This window comes from Apis dorsata, unplaced genomic scaffold (assembly GCF_000469605.1).
Source record: "Apis dorsata unplaced genomic scaffold, Apis dorsata 1.3 scaffold_133, whole genome shotgun sequence".
Taxonomy (NCBI): domain Eukaryota; kingdom Metazoa; phylum Arthropoda; class Insecta; order Hymenoptera; family Apidae; genus Apis; species Apis dorsata.
Window position 1 is genome coordinate 831,793 of NW_006263426.1, and position 8,740 is coordinate 840,532.

Genomic DNA, 8,740 nt, shown 5'->3' on the forward strand with positions numbered 1-8,740 from the left:
TATTATTAAACCGGATTCTCCGCCAGAAGATTAATAAATTTCTTCCGTTTGTGAATTGAATTTTAAAAATTGCCAATAATCAGATAAGAATATCTCAGGATATAATAAAATAATCTAATAAATAAAATCTGGTTCTAAAATTCTAAAAAAATCAATGAGATTGAAACGATGTCGATAAAATTCTGAAAATAACAGAATTCGAAATTTCGATGAGGAAAATTCAAAGTTTCAAGCCTCGTATCGACGTTTACGATTTCTAAGATTATGCACGCGTATTCGATATCTGAGAATAAAATTCATCGGATGGGAAGGTAATCCTTTTCCAGCTTACACATTCCATCGGAGATGCATTACTTATGGCACATTTAACTCGTGGAATAGCCACCTTTCTCATTCGAGTTTTATGCCGGATAATCGGTATAGGAGAGGAGATCGGACATTTTTTTCTTTTTCCCTTCTCCCTGACACACAAGTCTCATTGGCGTTCAATTTCGTGATGCGATGGATTGTTTTTCCAATAATATTTAACGATAGATATATCGAGAAGATATATGCTATATCAAATTTTGTGGAAAATATAAGATTTTCGTTCGATTGGCGAACAAATGATAGAGAAATAATCAAAGATATTTCTTTTATCAAAGTTATTTCTGAAACTGTATATATTCGACATTCCATATGGTATATAAAATACGAAGACAATTTTTTCAATTTGTACATACATTTGTATATACTCTATGTTATTTTAAAATTCTATTTCACTCAAAGCTTTCTTAAATATATATCCAATTATTTTAGAAATTCTGTCGCTTGAACCCATTAAATTTAAATCCATAAAAGGAAAAATATTAACCATCGTTCTTTCCAATCAGATATCTCGTCTGACAAACATCTTCCACAGATCGGAATAATTTATTACGCCTCAGGACGAAACGTTCAGGACACATCGAAATTAATCGTGTCGTTTCATGCTCAAAACGTGATTTCACAATTTTTATTTTTTTTTTTTTCCTCCATAATTGACGCGGATGGTTCGATTGTTCGAAGAAAGGGAATTTTTAAAATATTGAAACGAAGGAAATGTTTTTCGAGGATAAATCTACCTGTTGTTTTAAGCGACCGAGAGCGTTATTCAAGATTTTATCCACGGCCGCTCGTTGAAATCTTTCTTGCCGTTCCCTCGTTCACCCCGCCTCTCTTTTTTCTCCAAGACGTTTTTTGCCTCGCTTACTCCCGACACTGGAAAAGAGAATAAATTATAACGCAAGAAGGCTGTACCGCTTTTTAAACGGCGACTGTTAACGTTTGATCGTAACAGTGGCATAGGTGGTAACGAGAAAGGGGAGAACAAAGAGGATCGGTGTTTTATAAATGAACTTGTGCAGTTCGTTTCTTTCAGACCATACGAGACGAGTTGCCTGGATGGGACAAACGATAATGATTCAATAATTCAATAATTTTTAAGTACGGTATATACGATCAAATTTATTAAAAATATAAAAATATCGTCTACAAAGAATTTCTTAATATCCATTTAAACAGGTAAAATATTCTATTTACGAATAACACAGAGTGTTTGCATTCTAACATAAAAAGAATCCCTTGAACTATTTTATAGTTTCATCAAGTAAGAACAATATCTAACAATATCAGAAATAATACTTTTACGCTCATGAAAATGGCTGCTGAAGGTGCAATGTGTTCTTGGAATATACGTAATTCATCGATACGAAAATACTATCACGATGAACCGTACGAGGACAGAGGTCGCGAATATGCGAAAATTTTCATCCGCGAATCGGCGAACGAGGGAACAATTCGTTTCTCGTTTCGATGTTTTCGATGCAATAGATTGTTTTCGCGACGGAGTTTCGTGCAACGCTCGAACAAGTTCGAATTTTATCGCGCGATGTATACGATGAAGAGTGGATAGAAGCAGAATTAACGAATGATATGAGAAGAAATTTCGAAAAGGGAGGGAGAATGTTGGAAAAATGGCTTCAGCGAAACGAATTTCGAATGGAAACACATTCTCTGTCCCCTACATCATCGTTTGTACGGATGTTTACGCTCGTCGAAGCAGCAATTCGATATTGCCTCGTCGAATCCTGGTTGTAGATTATTAAATGTAGATGTTTGTAAGAAAAATTGGATTTGTAAGTTTTTCAGGGGGGATGCGATTTTGTAGATTAAAACGGCGCAAAGAAAGATTTAGCCGATCGAAACCTTGTTGCGATATCGATAAAATAATATCCTCAAATATTTATTTATGGATCTTATTTTTGTTGAAATACTTATTGGCAATTTTTCTATTCTATGTTTAGTTTAGAATTTGTTTAATTATCAGAGAGTAACTGGGAATTAAATTGTGTCGTGAGAATTCTGGTTATTTTGACTAGCCTGCAGGGCTTCGTCATTTACACGCTTATTAATCCACGCAATTTCCATAATAATACACCTTTTCGCAGCGCTATCATATCGACCGAAACATCGCAATTACGAGTTCGTAATAAATAAAATTTCGCGTGTCCAAATATTCTTTTACCGATTCGATCGTCAAACTCAAATGTCGCAATGGCTGATCAACGCTTAATAAACGCTATATTTCGAAACAATATACGATACAATGGCCTCCTTGAGAAACCACAGTTTTTGTAATAATTCAAACAGGAACGGGATGAAACGGAATACAAAATGAACGGATAATTTTGTTGAATTGATCGAGTGAAATCAAGTTGGAAATTGACTTCAAATAAGGAAATTTAATTGCAACAGGTTAATCTCTTTTAAAAGACACAAGTGAAACGCAATTGAAATCGATTGCAGAAAGTGATCATTCGTGTCACTTTCATTCTTAAATTCAGGAATACCAAGATTTATCTATAATTGAAGAATCGTCGAATCAATATTATAAAGCAAACGAGTTTAATTATTATTAAATTATATTATTTATGTATAGTTAAAGAGTAAAACAAGATTCTATAAAGATTGTAGGAATTCAATTTGTAAGACAAATTTTAGATTATTAACAAGATCTATAGAGTATTAAAATGGATCTAATAATTATTTAAATCGATACATATTTACAAACGTTATTAAGCTAAAGTGAAAGATAAAGAGAAAGGATGCTATGATCCATTAAATTTCACAAAGAACGTCGAATTCAATCAATATTTAAAGTGAACGAATGTATTAATTAATTATGTATTTATATATAGTTAAAGAGTAATACAAGATTCTATAAAGATTGTAGAAATACAGTTCAATTTGTGAGACAAATTTTAGATTATCCATAAAGTATTAAACTGGATCTGATAATTATTTAAATCGAATATATATCTACAAACGTTATTAAGTTTAAAGCGAAAGACAGAGAGAAAAGGTTAAATTTGACGCGAAAAACACTCTTTGACAGTAAGTGGAGAGTTAGCCCATCATTTCCTCCACCATCATCCACTAGGTCCATCCGGGTTTTCGGATGGGTTCCGAATCCTGACATTTGCATCCGGCATTTTACGTCTTGTTTTGCATAAAACAGCCGACAGTATCAGGCTTTCCTCAATCCGGATAATGGATTCTCTCTCTCTCTCTCTCTCTCTCTCTTTCTCTCTCACCTCTCCGCTTTTCTTTCCGGCGAATTTAACGCGGCCCTCCATTGTCCCCACAGGGTATGGTGTGCCGACGGTCGCTCGTAAAATGCTAATTTGCGGTGGACCCCTCCCCTCTTCACGAATGGATCAGATCGGTTAGCACGAGTGGATAAAAATCGTTGGAATACCAATCGAGGAAATCCTTGAAAACGGACCCGGCCAGCTCTCCATCCAATCGATCTCTTTTCCCCTTCTAGCCTGTGTACAAATCACGTTCCCTGTGCAAGTACACAGGTGTGCCTGCGAAAGATATCCTCTCTCTCTCTCTCTCTCTCTCTCTGTATTTTCTCTCCCTTTTCTAACTGTATCGCATATCTTCTGTCTCTCGTCTTCCAACCTCTCCTCCTTCCGCTGCTGCCATTTGCAGCCGCGTTACGAGTTACCACGGTCACCGTGCACACGATACACTATATCCCGAACAACACGTTGGATTGACGTTAGATATCACGCAGTTAATCGTGGTCACGGCACCATAAATTAATCGTAAAGTAAATTTTAATCGAGCCACGAAGGATCTCTCGAAGAATTCTCTTCGATGATTGTTCTCCTTGCTGCTTCTTGCTTGTTTGTTTATATTATATTATCGATCGCGACACAATCCTTTTGATAAGATATATATATATATAATACGTAGAGAGCTCTAGTTTCGGCTGTATTATAATTCTGGTGTGTAATATATATGTTATTGACATTGGATAGGGGGATCGACGTGTGGCGCTTTGTTACGTGTGACAGGAACAAATGAGGGTGGAGTATGTAACAGAGACGAAATGTCCAATAATTCTCTCTGGATAAGATGCAAAGGAATAGAATGGTGTTTCGATTTGATTAATTAAAAGAAGAGAAACATATTTTGCTCGCCTCTATTTCCCTCCAATCGATTTTATCGACTCGAGATTAGTAGTATTAACAATTGAGGATCACTATTGCGAGTCTTCGATGCTCTATCCGAGTTGTTATCAGAACTATATCCCATGGGAGTAAAAAGAAGGAAATAGAAGGAAGAAGAGGTTATTACAACAAATCTACTTTCCTCTCTTTCTCTGTTAGATTCTGGTTACACAATAAAACAGTTTATCGTGGCATCGTTTAAAGTAGAAAAGCTCGATTCTTCTTTTTCTTTCATATTTGACTCGATATCGCTCGCCCCTTCTTTTACTTTCGTTGATTGGAAAGTAAGGGAAAGAAAGGGACAGAGGAGAAGGATTTTTTACGACGATGAAAAAATTCTTCGATGCATCCTTTTCGGATCGTAGACGGATCGACACGGTTTTCGAAGATTTATTGAAGATTAGTTGGATACATGCGCCAACTATAGGGTGGAAAGGGGGTTAAAATCCATTACAGCGGTCGGTGTGTACAAGGCACGCACAGTTTGGGACCTAACACGCACCGAAACGATCGAAAACGTCCACTGTGCACATAGGGTGTCTGGTTCGAAAAGCGGATATTGAGTTGCAACGGGTGTCACGTGAGCCGTAAGAACGAAAAACGTGTTTATTTTCCGAGCACCGTCATCACAGTAGTTTGAGCCGTGGAAGCTCTTGGTTGGAAGGCGGATATTGAGTAGGAATATACGAAAAACATGTTTATTTCCTTGGTATCTTCAGTCACTATATATATTTTAGACTCGAATTTTGAAAACATTTATTCGATAATAACGTTATACTTATAAAATTATAATCGATAATACGTTTTTGATGAGCTCTTTGGTAGATTCAAAACAGGATATTTTATCTTTTTTGTTTCCTTCATCTCTTTTCATCTCGTAAAAAAGAAAAAAATGAAAAATAATAATAATTGATCGCGATAATATTGTTTACTTTATTTTTATGCTATTCTATTTTAATATTTATTACTCCTGATTCTGGTTATCATTCGTGCAATTCGATATTACAATAATTTTTATAGATAAAAAGTTAGAAAAGCTAAATTAGAAGCTCTCTAGTAAACAAAAACAAAATCATAAATCATCGATATACAGTCACACTATTGAAAACAACAATATAATAAAGTTGCATTCTGTCATAGATATACTGTGCTACTTCCACTGTACGTTGATAGAATGAAACCATGCTGCAAACGTATCGAAATATAAATTGTCTATTTTTGGATTAGTAACGATTTCACGACTATATACAATTACAATGCAGCTATTGATTTATTGGTCGATCGATAAGCAAATAATCGATACGACAAGATCGAATTCTTTCCTCGCTTCATTGATATTGAAATTTGATTCATTTATCGAATTTATGAATATATAAATACGTATTCGATAAAACGACATAGTTATACAATACGTGATAAAGTGTGAAAATAGCTTTGTTTCCAATTGTTCGAAATATTTGATTATGAGTATATTGTATCGATATACGTAATTATGTTCGAAGACTATATCATTGTTCAATCCAATTTCTATTGTTCGTATCTAATTTTCGTTGAAACGCGTATAATCCGCGATGAATATTTAAACGATGCAAGTTATAAATATAATGGAATTTGATCGTGATTCTGATTTAACGTAGATAAACAAAGCGTGTATAATTGATAAAATATCTTTCATTATTTTATTTATTTATTTCTCTCAAATATATCTCTCATTTTTTTTCATATTCCTTTGCTATTAACATACTAACTTAATTAACTATATTAATTTAAAATTAAAATCTCGATTCTCTTTTGAAAGATATCGTTAATTTAAAATGATAAATGAAAATTATGCCTTCCATTATAATCGTTTAAAATTATATTATCAAATTATATCTTCGCTAATTTTGCAACAATGGAGCAACAGGTTCACGCGAGTGAATGAAAAAAAACTTTCGAGTAAAAGCGAGGCACAAATAAAGACACTTTATTTCGAGACACCCCGTGTATATGAACGGACAAAGCATCGTGGAAAAAGGGAGACTGTTAGGACACGGTTGTCGGAACGTCGTGACTAAATACCATTTTCAATTCGATCCCCTTGTTCCTTTTGTCTCCCCCGACCATGTATCGTGTTTCCAATTTACAACTAAAATCCCTCTCCTCTGCATTCGCTCGGCCAACCAAACTCGATCAAACCAAAAGGACCAACAAATCGAGGAAAAAAGGACCAAGAAAAACGAGGACCAAACAAAAGAATGAAAACGACAAATGGGACACAAAGAACCCTTGGAAAAATCCTCACTTTAGTTATTTACCTCTGCCATATCGAATAAAATACCACGCCACCAAGATCCAACACCGAAGTCCAGTTTTTATCTCTAAAATTTTCTAACCCGAAGCCAGAAACCTTCGCGATATTTCCATTTCCCCCATGAACCTCGACACAAATCCAATAACCAACCAATCCTCAAATAAAAATAATTATAAAACTTTCGTCGTCGATCTCGAACCTTAACCACCCCGTAACCACCCCTTCCGTAATCCCGAGTCGAATCAAATCAAATTTCAGACGTGCAAATACGTGTTACGAAAATGTTTTCCAAGTCATCATCTCGCAATCCGTAGCTTCCCTCAGACACCGTCAATCAACGGCTCGTCAACTCAGGACAAGGCCGAAGCACCCGCTGAAACTAACCCGCTTGATCGAGGATAGGGGTGGCTATGTACGCAAAAGGGTAGAACGCGCGTTATTCGGGGTTGGTCGGTGCGCCACTCCTGTGGAAAACACGGTCGAAAGTTGGAGGGGGGTATATACGGTTAGACGCAGGGGGGCCACGTAAGTTGCTCGTCACTCTGGTGGCGGAGGACTCTCTCTTGGAAAGGCGGCCACAGGCGGGAGGAACACACGCTCGCCCAATGGCTGTAAAGCACAATATCTAGGGGGGCGGCTCGGCCCATTTAGATATCGATTTGCAATTTCGCCGACAATTACACGAGGCGCAGAATATGTTCGTATAGATTAGATCAGATTAAATGAATATTTACGAGGGGTGGCCCGCATCGCGAACCCTCGACGCTGCGTGCATGTAATCTCCCTTGCAAACACCGTCTACCGCCTATCGGCTCATTTTTCGACAAGGGTTCATTCGCTGTCGTTGTGCTACCATTGTTGCTCTTGACCTTGATGGGAATTGAGATTTTTCTTTGAATGTGTTTTATTTAGCTGTAAATCGATGGACGATTGATCAGAGATTGATCTGTGGCATGTATGTAGAATTTCTTTAATTTTCAAAGATTGCTCAAAGATCTTTTCTTCGTTGTTTTCGAGTATGAAGTAAGGAAATTTGGATGAATCAAGCTATAGGAAGTAAATTATTTTTTTCCATTTCTCAAGAATGATAAAAATTACGAAACATTTTTCCTTGAATGTGTTTGATTCATGGTTGGATGAATGGATCAGAGATCAATATATAGAATTTCTTTAATTTTCAGATTGTTCAAACTCTCTTTCACATATTATCCTGTTTCTTCGACGAAGCGAAAAGGACATTTGGATGGAATCAAGTTATATAAAGTGTAAATTAATTTTTCCATTTCCCAAGAACTATAAGAATTACGAAACATCGATTAGACGGTTTCGTCTAATTGTTTTTCACCGATCGTCTCGAGTTGACATCCTCGAAACGGGGAACACCACGGGGCTCTTTCACGGCAAGCTGCGCATAAACACGTTTCCGTTTCACGGGTATAATCGTGTCGCATTACGAGCACCCGCAACACTTCATTAAGACTCTTTTTTTTCTCTCCTTCCCCTCCCTCTTTCACCTTATTTGCAACGAGCACGCAATAAAAACGTATTATTTACGGAGGAAGAACGGACGGGAACGCGAAAATAAACACTCGTTACGGGAGGAGCACCACGCGACGTAAATCCCGACGCTCAATTTCATTCAATATTTACATCGTCGAGATGAAACAAAAAACGAAACTCGAAACTCGGATAGGGGGAAATTAAAAAAAAGAAAGAAAGAAAGAAAGGAAGGAGGGAAGGAAGGAAGAATGAAAGGAGAGGTAAAAACAACGTGGAGAAAATTCGCGCAAGCGCGGATGAAAATACGCGGAAGGAAGAAAAAAAGGGAGGAGGGGAGGGAAGAGAAGAGAGGGGAGGAAAAAAAAAAAAAACAAGAGGACGACACACGACAATTAATCTCGCAGTG

The 8,740-nt window shown here is 36.6% G+C and overlaps 1 protein-coding gene across 5 annotated transcripts in view; it reads right to left on the bottom strand.

Moving 5' to 3' along the window:
• The window catches only part of LOC102676276 (leucine-rich repeat-containing protein 24), a 419,962-nt gene that overhangs the window by 261,669 nt on the left and 149,553 nt on the right, over window positions 1-8,740 (bottom strand). Inside the window, exon 1 of one of the 5 annotated variants that reach the window (XM_031509240.1) lies at window positions 1,104-1,239. The exons of the other annotated variants lie outside the window; for them this stretch is intronic. The gene's annotated coding sequence lies outside the window, so the exon portion shown is untranslated. Of the gene's footprint in view, window positions 1-1,103; window positions 1,240-8,740 lie in introns of those variants that run through there. 5 annotated transcript variants of the gene reach the window in all.